We start from the raw sequence: 11,873 nt of genomic DNA, 5'->3' as shown, positions 1-11,873 counted from the left end.
AGCCATGAAGCTCACTGGGTGACCTTGGGCCAGTCACTGCCTCTCAGCCTCAGAGGAAGGCAATGGTAAACCCCCTCTGAATACCGCTTACCATGAAAACCCTATTCATAGGGTCGCCATAATTCAGAATCGACTTGAGGGCAGTACATACACAATCTTTTATAGCATAAATAAAAACAATAACATCTCGTCTGTAGTACTTGTGGCTAGAGGGCCTGATGGTGCTGGGGAGATGAAACTATTAATGTGCTTGTTTTTCTGTTCATTTGCTCACAAAGTTAGGTGAGCAACTTACAATAGCCAGCATTAAGGAAGTAAAACACTAATTTCTGGAACAGCCGAGACAGGACAGGGGAGCAGCCTCATAGACTCACTTGCGTACGCATGAATATTGCTGTATTGCTGCTGCTATATTTCTTGGGGTGTGTATGTGTGTTATGAATGTGCACTTTGTGAAAGGACTTGCCATCAAAAGTTGCAGAGTCAGCCAGATACCCTGTCACTGTATGATCCAGAGAGTCAGGCAGGACATGTTAGGAATGAGGATATGAGACAGAAGAAAATGAACACAAACTAGTGCAGGGAACCTTTTTTCCAGAGCTTGGAAAAGTTACTTTTTTGAACTGCAACTCCCATCAGCCCAATCCAGTGGCCATACTGGCTGGGGCTGATGGGAGTTGTAGTTTTTTAAAAAAGTAAGGATTCAAGATGAGGCCTAACCAGTGCCGAATAGAGAGTAACTCATACTTCACACGATTTGGAAACTATACTTCTGCTAATGCAGTCTAAAATAGTATTAGCCTTTTTTGCAGCCATATTACACTGTTGGCCCATAAACGGCTTATGATCAACAACAATTCCAAGATCCTTTTTACACATAGTACTGCTGAGCCAAGTATCCCCCATCTTATAACTGTGCATTTGGCTTCTTTTTCCTAGGTGTAGGACGTTTCACTTATTATCCCTGTTAATTTTCATTCTGTTGTTTTTAGCACAATGCTCCAGCCTATCAAGATCACTTTGAAGTTTGTTTCTGTTCTCCAGAGTATTAGCTATCCCTCCTAATTTTATATCATCTGCAAATTTGATAAGCATTCCCTGCACCTCCTCTTCCAAGTCATTAATAAAAATGTTGAACAGCACTGAACCCAGGACTGAGTCCTGTGGTGCCCTGCTCATTACCTCCCCCCAGTTTGAGAAAGAATCTTGGGCCAGTCACTATCACTCAGTCTAACCTACCTCAACTGCATGCACAATTTACTGTAGTATATACATTTTTGTACACATTAATTGGCAGGAGAAGTGCATTTTAAAATTCAGAGAAGTGAAATAACCTACAAGGAGCAGATGCATGCAATCAACACAGACTTGAACCCCACCCTCCTGCCTATCAGCTAGCATCACAAGTGATGCCTACAGATTAACAGGTCGGCATGATTTGGAGGAAATGGCCTTGTGAGCCAGATTGGACCCCTTGGTGGGCCTAGATTGGCCTGTGGGCCAGAGCTTACCCATTCCTGTTGTAAAGTGTGGGGTAGTGGGGTAGCGGGGTAGCGTGGGGTGGGAGAAGAGAAATGGTAACTGTATGACACACTGCTCATGTAATGAAAGAACCTGTGCAGCCAGATCCTACCTATGCACATTTATTTAGAAGCAAAGTGACTTGCACTCCAACATAATTATCTGTATACTGTATATTTTGGAAAGTTGTTTGCTTGTTCACTATGCATTTGAACACCTCTTAAGAGATCACAGCCAAATTTGGCATCATGTTTCTTGAGATCAGGTAGCAGGTTTTCATTTGTGTTTTAATACAATTGGAAGTCATTTTGAACCAAGATGGCAGACTACATCTCTTAACACTGCAGTGATTTTAACCATATTTTGTGTGATGTTCATGAGATCAAGGACCAGGTTTTTGTGTGTTTGGATACAGTTGGATGCCATGTTTAATCAGGATGGTGGACTGAACCTTTCAACTGCACATATTTTTGTGGCTTCTTAGAATTCCCAAGTGATGCAAGGCTGCTAGTCTGCAATATGAGAGAAGCAATATTCACCTACCTTAAAGGTTTGTTGTAAGAATTACTGAGTTAATATATGGCAATTGCTTTCAGCACTCTAAACCTTTATAGACAGGGTGAGCAATCTTTTTCTCTGCCAAAAGCCACATTCTTTCTGAGATACACATACAGCTGGTGGGTGGGGCCAAAGGCAAAAGTTGATGGAGCTATCCTTTATGGTCTCTCTTCCTAGCAACCTCCTCTCCCTCCCCCCCTCTCTCTTTTTCTGTCACCCTCTTGCTTCCCCCACACATGGGGGAGAAATTCAATTCAGTTTGCATTTCTTGCCAAATTTATCAAATCCATACTTTCTGAAACAATATGAGAGCTGAAACACAGCCATTCTTCAAAATTTGCACAAATCCAAATTTTGCAGTGCAGTTCTCCAACCAAGCAATATTTACAAAAATGCATGCATTAGGGGAAAGTGTGCATAAAAATGAATACATCGATGAATATACAAAAATGCATTATATAAGGAGAAATTGCTTGCAAAAGATGTGCACATTAAGTCAAAAGTGCAAGCAAAAATGTATTGGAAAGAATTTGCACTAAAATGATGAATTTTCATGAGGATTTTTTTTTTAAATCACAAATTGCTGGAGAAATGTGAAGAACTGAATTTCAGATTAGAAAAATGAGAAACTGAGGGGATTAAAACTGTCAAATCCATTCCATTCCTACCATATACACACTCCTTGCCACCTGCATTAAATTAAGCCATGGGCTTCATGTGACCTTAGAACTCCAACTTTAAAGTGCTACACACATGCTAAGAGATAATTGTAGCACCCTGTCACATGTAAGCATTACACAAGTGTCTATTTTTGCAGCACTTGCATTTGTGTGGAAGCTCCAGCATAGAGAAAATATTCTTATAAAAGGAAATACCGAGAGAAAATCAGCTTTTGATACCACAGTGTTATACTGAGAGAATGGGCTTACATCATTGGGAAACACACCCCAGAGCTGTTTCTGCATGGAACTTGTTCCAGGAAATACTGAGTGGCTTATCATCATGGCAGGTGAAAGATAACAGTTAAGCTGAGAAAACATACAGCATGAGGCAAATCAAGGCCAAGACAGCAGTTAAAATTGCAAAAAGGCACACTATGAAGCAAATCCGGTATGCGTGTTACGCACATTGTATAGTAAGGGCAACTGTAGTGCCAACTGAACAGGTGCCTTAAGGGCTGGGCCCCTACCAAGCAATATATTATAAATTCACTAAAAGGCAAAAAAAACCCTTGTGGTTTCAGAACATACCTATAGCCAACAGATATTTCTATCAAACTTTAAAAAGCAGGGAAATTGGGCAGCTATAGCGTATGCACCAGGGGAGCAGGAGACCTGACCTCCTCTCTGAGATATTGTACTGCCCTACAAATTTGTCAAAATGCAAACACAACTTGGGTTAGCCTTTCACAGTCCAATCCACTTGCTGTGTAGCTTGGAAGAATTTGGTAACATATGCCTCTGAGCATATGGTGAGTGGTGGTAACACCTGCCATCTCCACAGATGGAGAATTACATTTTTGTATGGTTGTTGGTGTTCTTCTTACTTCGCTTCCTTCCTGTGTTACTAATGTTTCTACATTAGTAGATTCTAGATAGAATCTAACAGATAAAAATATATTTTTCTCATTATTCATCCTAGAAATTGTGTCAAATTTATTTTTATTAATTTCAAAGCCTTTTTATTGGTCAATGTCATATGATGGTGAAGACAGCCTTTTGTGTTTCAAACTGGATGTTCTCTTTCTATTTTGACAGTTCAATCTGAAACTGCAGTTTGATGTAAAACCAGACAGATTACAATATGCTGCTACTTAAGCAATGAATCTGGCTGTTGGGGGAAAAAACAAACTTGGCTTGCCAAAGATGCATGTGTGTAGTCTGCTATGCTTAAACTACTCCACTTAACAAAAGGTGGGCATGGTTAATTAAAAAAATAGAGCACACGTATATATTTCACCTCCCACTGTTTTATCTTGTGCAAACTGAGACACTCCTCCTGTCTGTTGGAAATTATTCTGCAAAAAAGTCAGTGCCATTATTCCACAATTGTTTTTAGATTTTTTTTACTGTGTTTGCTGTTCACAATTCACAGAAACAGAAGCAAAAGAGAATGACTTACTGTAAGAAACTTCACTAAAATTGCAAAGTAAATCAAACATATTTAAAGTGACTATCTGAACTATATCAACTGTCTTAATATTGTTGCTTCCTCCCTGCTAAAACAAGATCAGCACGGCACATGTCTTGTTTCTGTTCATTGGGCTGATTTCAGGTGTTGCCCCCACTCACCATATGCTCAGGGGCACATGTTACCAAATTCTTCCAAGCAACACAGCAAGTGAATTGGACTGTGAAAGACCAACCCAAATTGTGTTTGCATTTTACAGATTTGTAGGGCAGTCCAATATCTCAGAGAGGAGGTCAGGTCTCCTGCTCCGCTGGTGCATTCACTATAGCTGCCCAATTTCCCTGCTTTTTAAAGTTTGATAGAAATATCTGTTGGCTATAGGTATGTTCTGAAATAACAAGGTGGTTTTTTTTGCCTATTAGTGAATTTCTCTGCTTTTTAATCTGGGAGGTAAGAAATGGGATCCTGTACAAGTTTGCTAAGAATAGACTGATAAGTTGCATGTTTTTGAGTTCAATGGGATTTACTCCTGTGCAATCATGCTTAGGATAGGTAAAACTCACCACAGGAGATCAGGAGGGAAGGAGGAGGAAGGAGGGGAGGAAGGGCAGAAGGAAGGAGGGAGATGGGAATAGGCAGGAGGGGGAGAGGAGGGGGAGGGCAGGTTTGATCATTTGCATGCTTATTGAGTTCAGTGGGATTTACTCCTGTGCAATCATGGTTAGGATAGGCAAAACTGAGCAGGGGGGGAGGAGAAGGAGAGGGAGGGACGGAGGGAGGGCTGGACTGGGCAGGGGAGGAGGAAGAAGAGAGAGGGGAGGGGAGGAAGAAGGGAGGAGGAAGGGAAAGGAGAGGGGAAGGAGGAGAAAGGTAGGTCTGATCATTTGCATGTTTATTGTGTTCAATGGGATTTACTCCCGTGCAATCATGGTTAGGATAATTAGGTAAAACTGACCATGGGGGAGGAGAAGAGGAGGGGAGAGGAGAGGAGGGGGAAGGAGGGGATTGAAAGGGGAGGGGGAGTGGTGAAAGAAGGGGAGGGAAGGGGCAAAAGGGAGGTGATGGGAGGAAGAAGGCGAGGGCAGGTTTGATCATCTGCATGCTTATTGAGTTCAATGGGATTTACTCCTCTGCAATCATGCTTAGAATAGGTGAAATTGACCTGGGGAAGGGGCAGGGAGGGGGAAGGGGGGAAGAGGTGGTGAGGAAGGGGAGGGGCATGGAGGGAGGGGGAGATTGGGGTGGGCACTGGGCAAAGGGGAAGCCCCTTTCCTTTCCAAAAGGAAAACATTGTGAACAGTATCATTCTTTTTCAGGGTTTCCGCCACCTTTTTATTCTACAGCAGGTACATGTAGCCTCCCACCCAAATTTAAACCAAAGCTGTCTCTGGCCACATCCACACGAGACCTTTATTTCACTTTAGACAGTCATGGCTTCTCCCAAAGAATCCTGGGAAGTGTAGTTAGTGAAGGGTGCTGAGAGTTGCTAGGAGATGACCTGTTCCCTTCACAGAGTTTCAGTCAGAGTGGCTAACTGTTAAACCCCTCTGGTCACTGGAGTTCTGTCAGTGGAATAGGAGTCTCCTCTCAGCACCCTTCACAAACTACACTTTCCAGGATTCTTTGGGGGAAGCCAGGACTATCTCAAGTGAAATAAATGTCTGGTGTGAGTGTGGCCTCCTGATTAGCCAAGCCAAGCAGCTGTGTGCCTGGCTGTCAAACACTGACAGTTGGTTCTTACTGAGCATGCACGGGCTTATCATTGACTCCCATGCTAAATTTCTTAAATTAATTAAAAATCAGCCAGGCATTTTTTTTTTACTTTTAAACTGCAGAAGATGAAGGTCAGAGTATGGGGAAAGATCAGTAATAGGATTACAGGTAGTCTGTGAATATGGCTGATGTTTAATTAATTTCAACAAAGTGTGAGACCACTGACAGAAAAAAGTCCAAAAGGGGTCTGGATTTCCCCCCTCTCGTTTTACAATTTGAACTCTTGATTCTTTCTGACTGTTTTGTGTATCACCATGAAAATGTAGAGGGTTGTTAAGCAAGCGTTTCTGAGTTCAGGACTATAAGTTTTGTAAGGTTTTGTTTTGAAATGAACTTATGGGAAGCATCAGAATGGCATGGGGGGCGTTTTCAATTTAGCATTGTGGAATGTGAATAATCCACACTTGCTATAGCATACAGCTAGTCTTGTGGCTGTATAATCCCCCCATCTCATCTCCAAGGTCTGTGCTGACATCTCCCTCGCAAGCATTAATCTCTCTCTCATAAGCTGCAGTAAACTGAGGCCACATCTATACATTTAAAGCAATTTTTTTTAAGTACATGTCAATCCCAAAGAACGTTGGGAAGTGTTATTTGTAAAGAGTGGTAGGAATTGCTTTGCAATTCTGTGAGGGGTAAGCTATATTTCCTATGATTTTTGGGGGGGCAAGTGCTTTGGATGGGCTTTAAATGTATGGTGTGTATGCAGCCCTAGTAGCATTGACCACAGGAAATTGTTGATGTAACTGCTGCCCTAGGCAGGAATTCAAATAAGTAGGTTGCTCAGGAGAAGGCATTGGAGTATGAACATTGGAAAGACTTTGACCTGGTTTGCAGAGGTACAATTGCTTATCTATTCCGGGAAGGCTGGGCTCCAGAACACGTAAGAAATTTCCAAAGGGAGATCTGTAACATCAAAACCTTGAGTACCTGGAAAATGAACTTGCAAACCTAGCCACTTTGGGAAACTCTCTCTCCTCTTAATATCGCTGTAAGTTAGCCATCCAGTCCGAGAGAGTGTGGAAGGGGGAGAGTTTGGTGCTGAAGCATAGAGTAGATGAGTAATACCCACAAGAGAATGGGTTCAAGTGGCCACACAAAGTTTAAACAGTTGCAGTTGTGCCACAAACGCTTTAAAAGGAAGTGATGGTGACATCATGTCACAATCCTGAAACTGCTAGACATTTTGGAGTTGCAAAAGTTCATGAAGGAAAAATGCCTTGGTGGTTAAGGGGAAGCAGGATGTTGACCCATAGGGTGAAGAAAAATGTGATCTCTGCCTAGCCGTGGAGGACAAAGAAGGCCCCAATGCAACACTAGAGTGTGGAAACACCAGTGGAGTCTCTTGCAGTACTTGGGTCCCTTGCCTGAAACAAAAGCTGGCAACCAATACAATTTGGTCACTGTGGATTCACCTAGTGGCCAGAGATTTACCCTTCCCCAAACAGCAGGATAAAGCTATCAATGGCTATTAGCCATGACAGCTGTGTTCTATCTCCACTGTCAGAAGCAGCATGCCAGCTGCTGGGAATCGCAAGTGGAAACAGGGCTGTTGCACTCTGGTCCCACTTGTGGCCTTCCCATGGGCATCTGGTTGTCCACTATGAGAACAGGATGCTGGGCTAGGTGGGCCTTTGGGCTGACCCAACAGGACTCGTATTGTCATGAAGCTGTGACTGTGGTGACATTCTTCTTCAACCAGTTTTTTAAACAAACAAACAAAAAACTAAACTTGGGTGGAATGGCCATATGTCTTGCTCTGCAGTGTTTAAAGGAGTCCTCTGTACAAAGGGTTGTCTAGTCCAAATGCAGTTTAAAGATAAAGGGGCCTTGAAGTTGCCCATCAGCGGTCAGCATCTGGACAGCGGACTGAGCCGAGCACACACAGGTCACCTATCAGCGTTCCTTGCTATAGCGTGATGTACTCTATTTTCATTTAAATTGTAATAACTACTGCTGAAGATACATTTATATAAATGAGTTAGCACGTGCTCCCTCATCCAAGGGAAATTTGGAATCCATGTACTGATTTTTGTAAGCTGCTCTGAGAGTTTTTGTCTAAAGGGCAGGTTATAAATACCTGAACTAAGTAAATTAATTTGGTAGCTGTGCCCCCTAGAATTCCTAACTAATTGCGGAACTGAAGAAAGCATGTAACAATTTGCCTATTGTATGGTGTATTTTAAGCAGTTATTGCTTTTTAATTGTTTTTATCTTGTGGGCCATTCTGAGCTCTCTTTGTTATAAAGATGGCATGTAGATAACATGGACACCAGTAGTATAGTGGCAAATTCAGAAGTGCAGGGTCCCTTCATGACAGTCACAACCATGCATCCTCCCCTAGGATAAGAATGAGATCCTTGTTAATACCTTCTCCCACAACAATAGATGTCCCTAGGAGCCAATAGGCATGAAAGGGAAGAGTGTTAGCTACTGAGAAGAGTCTTTTCAGTGGCTGACTCACCTCCTTTCACTCTGATTGGCTCCAATCAGTAGGAAAGGACGAGGAAGCATGTTGGAAGACCCTTCTCAGCTGCTAACACACTCCCCTTTCGTGTTCATTGGCTCATAGGATTCTGGAGACATAGGGACCCTGCTGGGACGCTGCTCCCAAAAAAGTAAGGGGTCTAAGACCCCCTGAGATCCTAGATGACTGCACCCCTGATGGACACTGCTCTGGAGGGTTGGGGGAGCCCCAGAACAGATTTAGGGTGGGGTGGGAGGAGCGGGGGATAATATTCCTTTGTACAAGGAGAAATCTGTGCGCTGATGGAACGTTCTCCTTGCGCTGCTTTGAATATAACCCGTTGTTTATCCTTGGGGAAGGGCCGTAGCTCCGTGGCAGAGCATCTGCTTTCACATGCGGAAGGCCCCAGGTTCAATCCCCCACATCTCCAGGTAGGACTGGGAAAGATTCCCTGCCTGAAGCCCTTGAAAGCCACTGCCAGCCAGTGTGTAGACAATACTGAGCTACTTGGATTAATGGTCTGTCTTGGTAGAAGGCAGCATCTAATGTTCCTACTAGGTCAGTCCTCACTGCCTCAAATGGAGTAGGAAGCTTGATGGCCCACAAGGACATCTAATGCTTTTGCCACATCTGTTTATTTACAGCAAGGACAGGGAGCCTGTGGCTAACTCATGTGTATAGATACTGGATTTGCAGGAACACAAGAAGCCACCCTATGCTAAGTCAAACAAATTGGTCCATGCAGCTTGGTATGGTCTGCACTAGCTGACAGCAGCTCTTCAGGATTCCGGACTGGGTCCTCTCCTAGCTCTACCTGGAAATGCCAGGGATTGGATGTGGGACCTTATGCACGCAAAGCAGATTCTCTACCATTGAGCCAAGGCCTCTCCCCAAATGGGAGATTCCCAGCACTCATTAGCCTCACCTGCATAGCCAATAGTCAGAGATGATGGGAGTTGTAGTCCAACAGCATCCGGAGAGTCACAAGGTCCCCATCCCTTATTTGCAAATACAGGTGTTGAACAGAGCGCATGTTGCCAGGATCAGGAGAGGAATGAAGTTTCTCCAGAGACATCACAAGGAGAGTTTATGATGTTTTTGAAATATTTCTTTATTGACAAGCATAAACACTGAACACAGGGCAGCAAGAAACAAGCAGTGCTAGTCTTTTAAAGGATGTCAGTTCATCCCCAAAACAAATGGCATGTCCTTGGATCTGGCCAAGGGTCCTTCTTTTACTGCCAGCTGAAAAATGTAGGCTTCTATCTCTTTTACTGGCTAGTGGACCCATTCAAATTCTCTAACTCTCTTTAGCTGCTACCCAATCAGGTGAGATATGTTTAACAACTAGTTGCCACCAGCCATCAAAAGCTATTAGTGTTAATTTATGCAGGCATTTGCCTACAAAGAATAAACAAAAACCTAGAGGGGAAAAGGTAAACCCTTTCTCTGCGTGGCCAGAACAGCTTTTTCATGCCCAAAATATTTCCTGCTGATTTGGGGAAATTAAGACGTCGGGGGTGGTGGTGGTGGAGCATGCTGTTTCAGTTATTACTAAACAAACTGCTGATTTGCAAGGGAAAAGACCACAAAAATTGGGTGGTAATGGTGGTTGTTATTCTACAGTGTTCAGTGAAAGTAATTTCTGCTTAGTGGTTTGTTTTTTATTTCTGTCTGGTTTTGGTCACAAGTAGGCTGCTGGCCACCATTTCTGCACTCTACATGGGACTATAACTTTTGCAGGCATCTGCACCAGCCTGGTCATATGCAGTCCCTCTGTGCCAGCCTCACGTGTTCCTGGTGGCTGCTGGCTATGGACTGGAGATCCTTTGTGCAATTGAACCAGCTCAGAGACATCTAGTATTGTGAAACAATAGTCCAGTTTTTAAAGCATTCATTTATTAGAGCAGAAACAAAGAACTGAGATAATTGTTCTAATTACAAAAACGGCTGTATTCTAGAAGACTCTTGGCCAGGGGCATTGTTCAAGGGTGGCTGAGGGTCCAAGCCCCTGGGTCCTTTGAACTGAGCCCCAGATCTCTACCTAGTTCTGAAGACTGTCCTGCAGCATATCGGAAAACTCAACACCAAGTTTTGGAATACACCAAGTTCAGAGGCTCAGGAACATCTGGGTTGGCAAATGCAGGAACATCTAAAATGAGGAAAAAGTGATAATATTATAATGCTGGTGGGTGGAGGACCAGTCAAATGGTGCAACATTAAGCACTTAAGCAATTGGACTGAAACAAGGCTGAGTGAGTGACAGCAACTCTCTTCTTGCCAGGAACATAGGACAACGCAAGGGCTGGATGGAGGCTCTGTGATTTCCTGTAAAGGCTGTTGAAACTGATTGCCTGTAGTGGCTGTTGAAACACAGTGTTCTCCCATTAAGATGGTAAAATGTGAACTTGCCCTTAGCATCCGTTTCTCAGCTGTAAAATGGGACCAGTAGTGGTGAACAAAGGATTGTGACTCTGCTTAGAATGATACTTTTAATCATGACCCTCTAAAACTGGCCTAGGATCCGTATACATAAGAGATGGTCTTTGCACAAGACCATTTGGGAGGAAGGGCAGGATATAAAATTAATAAGCAAACAAACTATACATACAGAGGCATCTGACTGACAACTGCCTATCATCCCCAAGGCCAGCGTTTGCAAATCTGTTGCCCATAATTCACAGGTAGAACACCTGCTTTGCATGCAGAAGGTCCCTGGTTCAATCCCTGGCATCTCCAGGTAGCGTTGGGAATGCCCCCCATCTCAAACTCCAGACAGCCACTATCTGTACTAAGCTCGATAAACCAAAGGTCTAGCTTGGTATAAGGCTACTTCCTTTGTTCCTAGTTGTTTTCGACTACAACTCCCATCAGCCCCAGATGACATTATTTATAACGCCATCCTATACATCCAGGGGTGGAGAACATTTTTCAGCCCAAGGGCCACATCCCACTGCAAACGGTGTGAGTTCTGAGGGCCAGATACAAAGATCTGGAGGGCTGTAATTGGCCCTCAGGTTCCCTGCTATATAGGGCTGCTCAGAAGCTTCCCATTGATTTCAATGGGGCTTACTCCCAGGTGAGTGCATATAGGATTGCTCAGGCAGGGTTTTTTTCCAGCTTCATCATAGGTGATTACTATCACCATGAAAAATACTACAGATATGCCAGAAATTAATATTTGTATCAAAGAAATGTGGGTTGCAACAGGATCTGGATTTTCCCTCATTTCACAGCTGGCATTTTGAGGAAATAAGATGCCCAGAGTACATTGCTGATTAGACAAATTATTTAGAGATTTTTTGCAGTTTTAACCAGTGAAGCACTTGACTCTAGCTCATTTTTGGCCTCTGAAAGATCTTTTTGTCAGAGGAGTGGAGAAGTATCACTGATTTTCACCAGAATGCCTTCAACCACTACAGAA

The 11,873-nt window shown here is 43.3% G+C and overlaps 1 protein-coding gene across 1 annotated transcript in view; it reads right to left on the bottom strand.

Annotated features, from left to right (window-relative positions):
- Positions 1–10,326: 10,326 nt before the first annotated feature.
- The window catches only part of LOC133364361 (placenta-specific gene 8 protein-like), a 30,425-nt gene continuing 28,878 nt past the window's right edge, over positions 10,327–11,873 (bottom strand). The window contains exon 5 of the mRNA XM_061584771.1: positions 10,327–10,601. The gene's annotated coding sequence lies outside the window, so the exon portion shown is untranslated. The remainder of the gene's footprint in view (positions 10,602–11,873) is intronic.

Source organism: Rhineura floridana, chromosome 9 (genome assembly GCF_030035675.1).
Source record: "Rhineura floridana isolate rRhiFlo1 chromosome 9, rRhiFlo1.hap2, whole genome shotgun sequence".
Classification (NCBI taxonomy): Eukaryota; Metazoa; Chordata; class Lepidosauria; order Squamata; family Rhineuridae; genus Rhineura; species Rhineura floridana.
The sequence above is the reverse complement of the archived record's forward strand: the minus strand, read 5'-3'. Positions and strand labels throughout refer to the sequence as shown.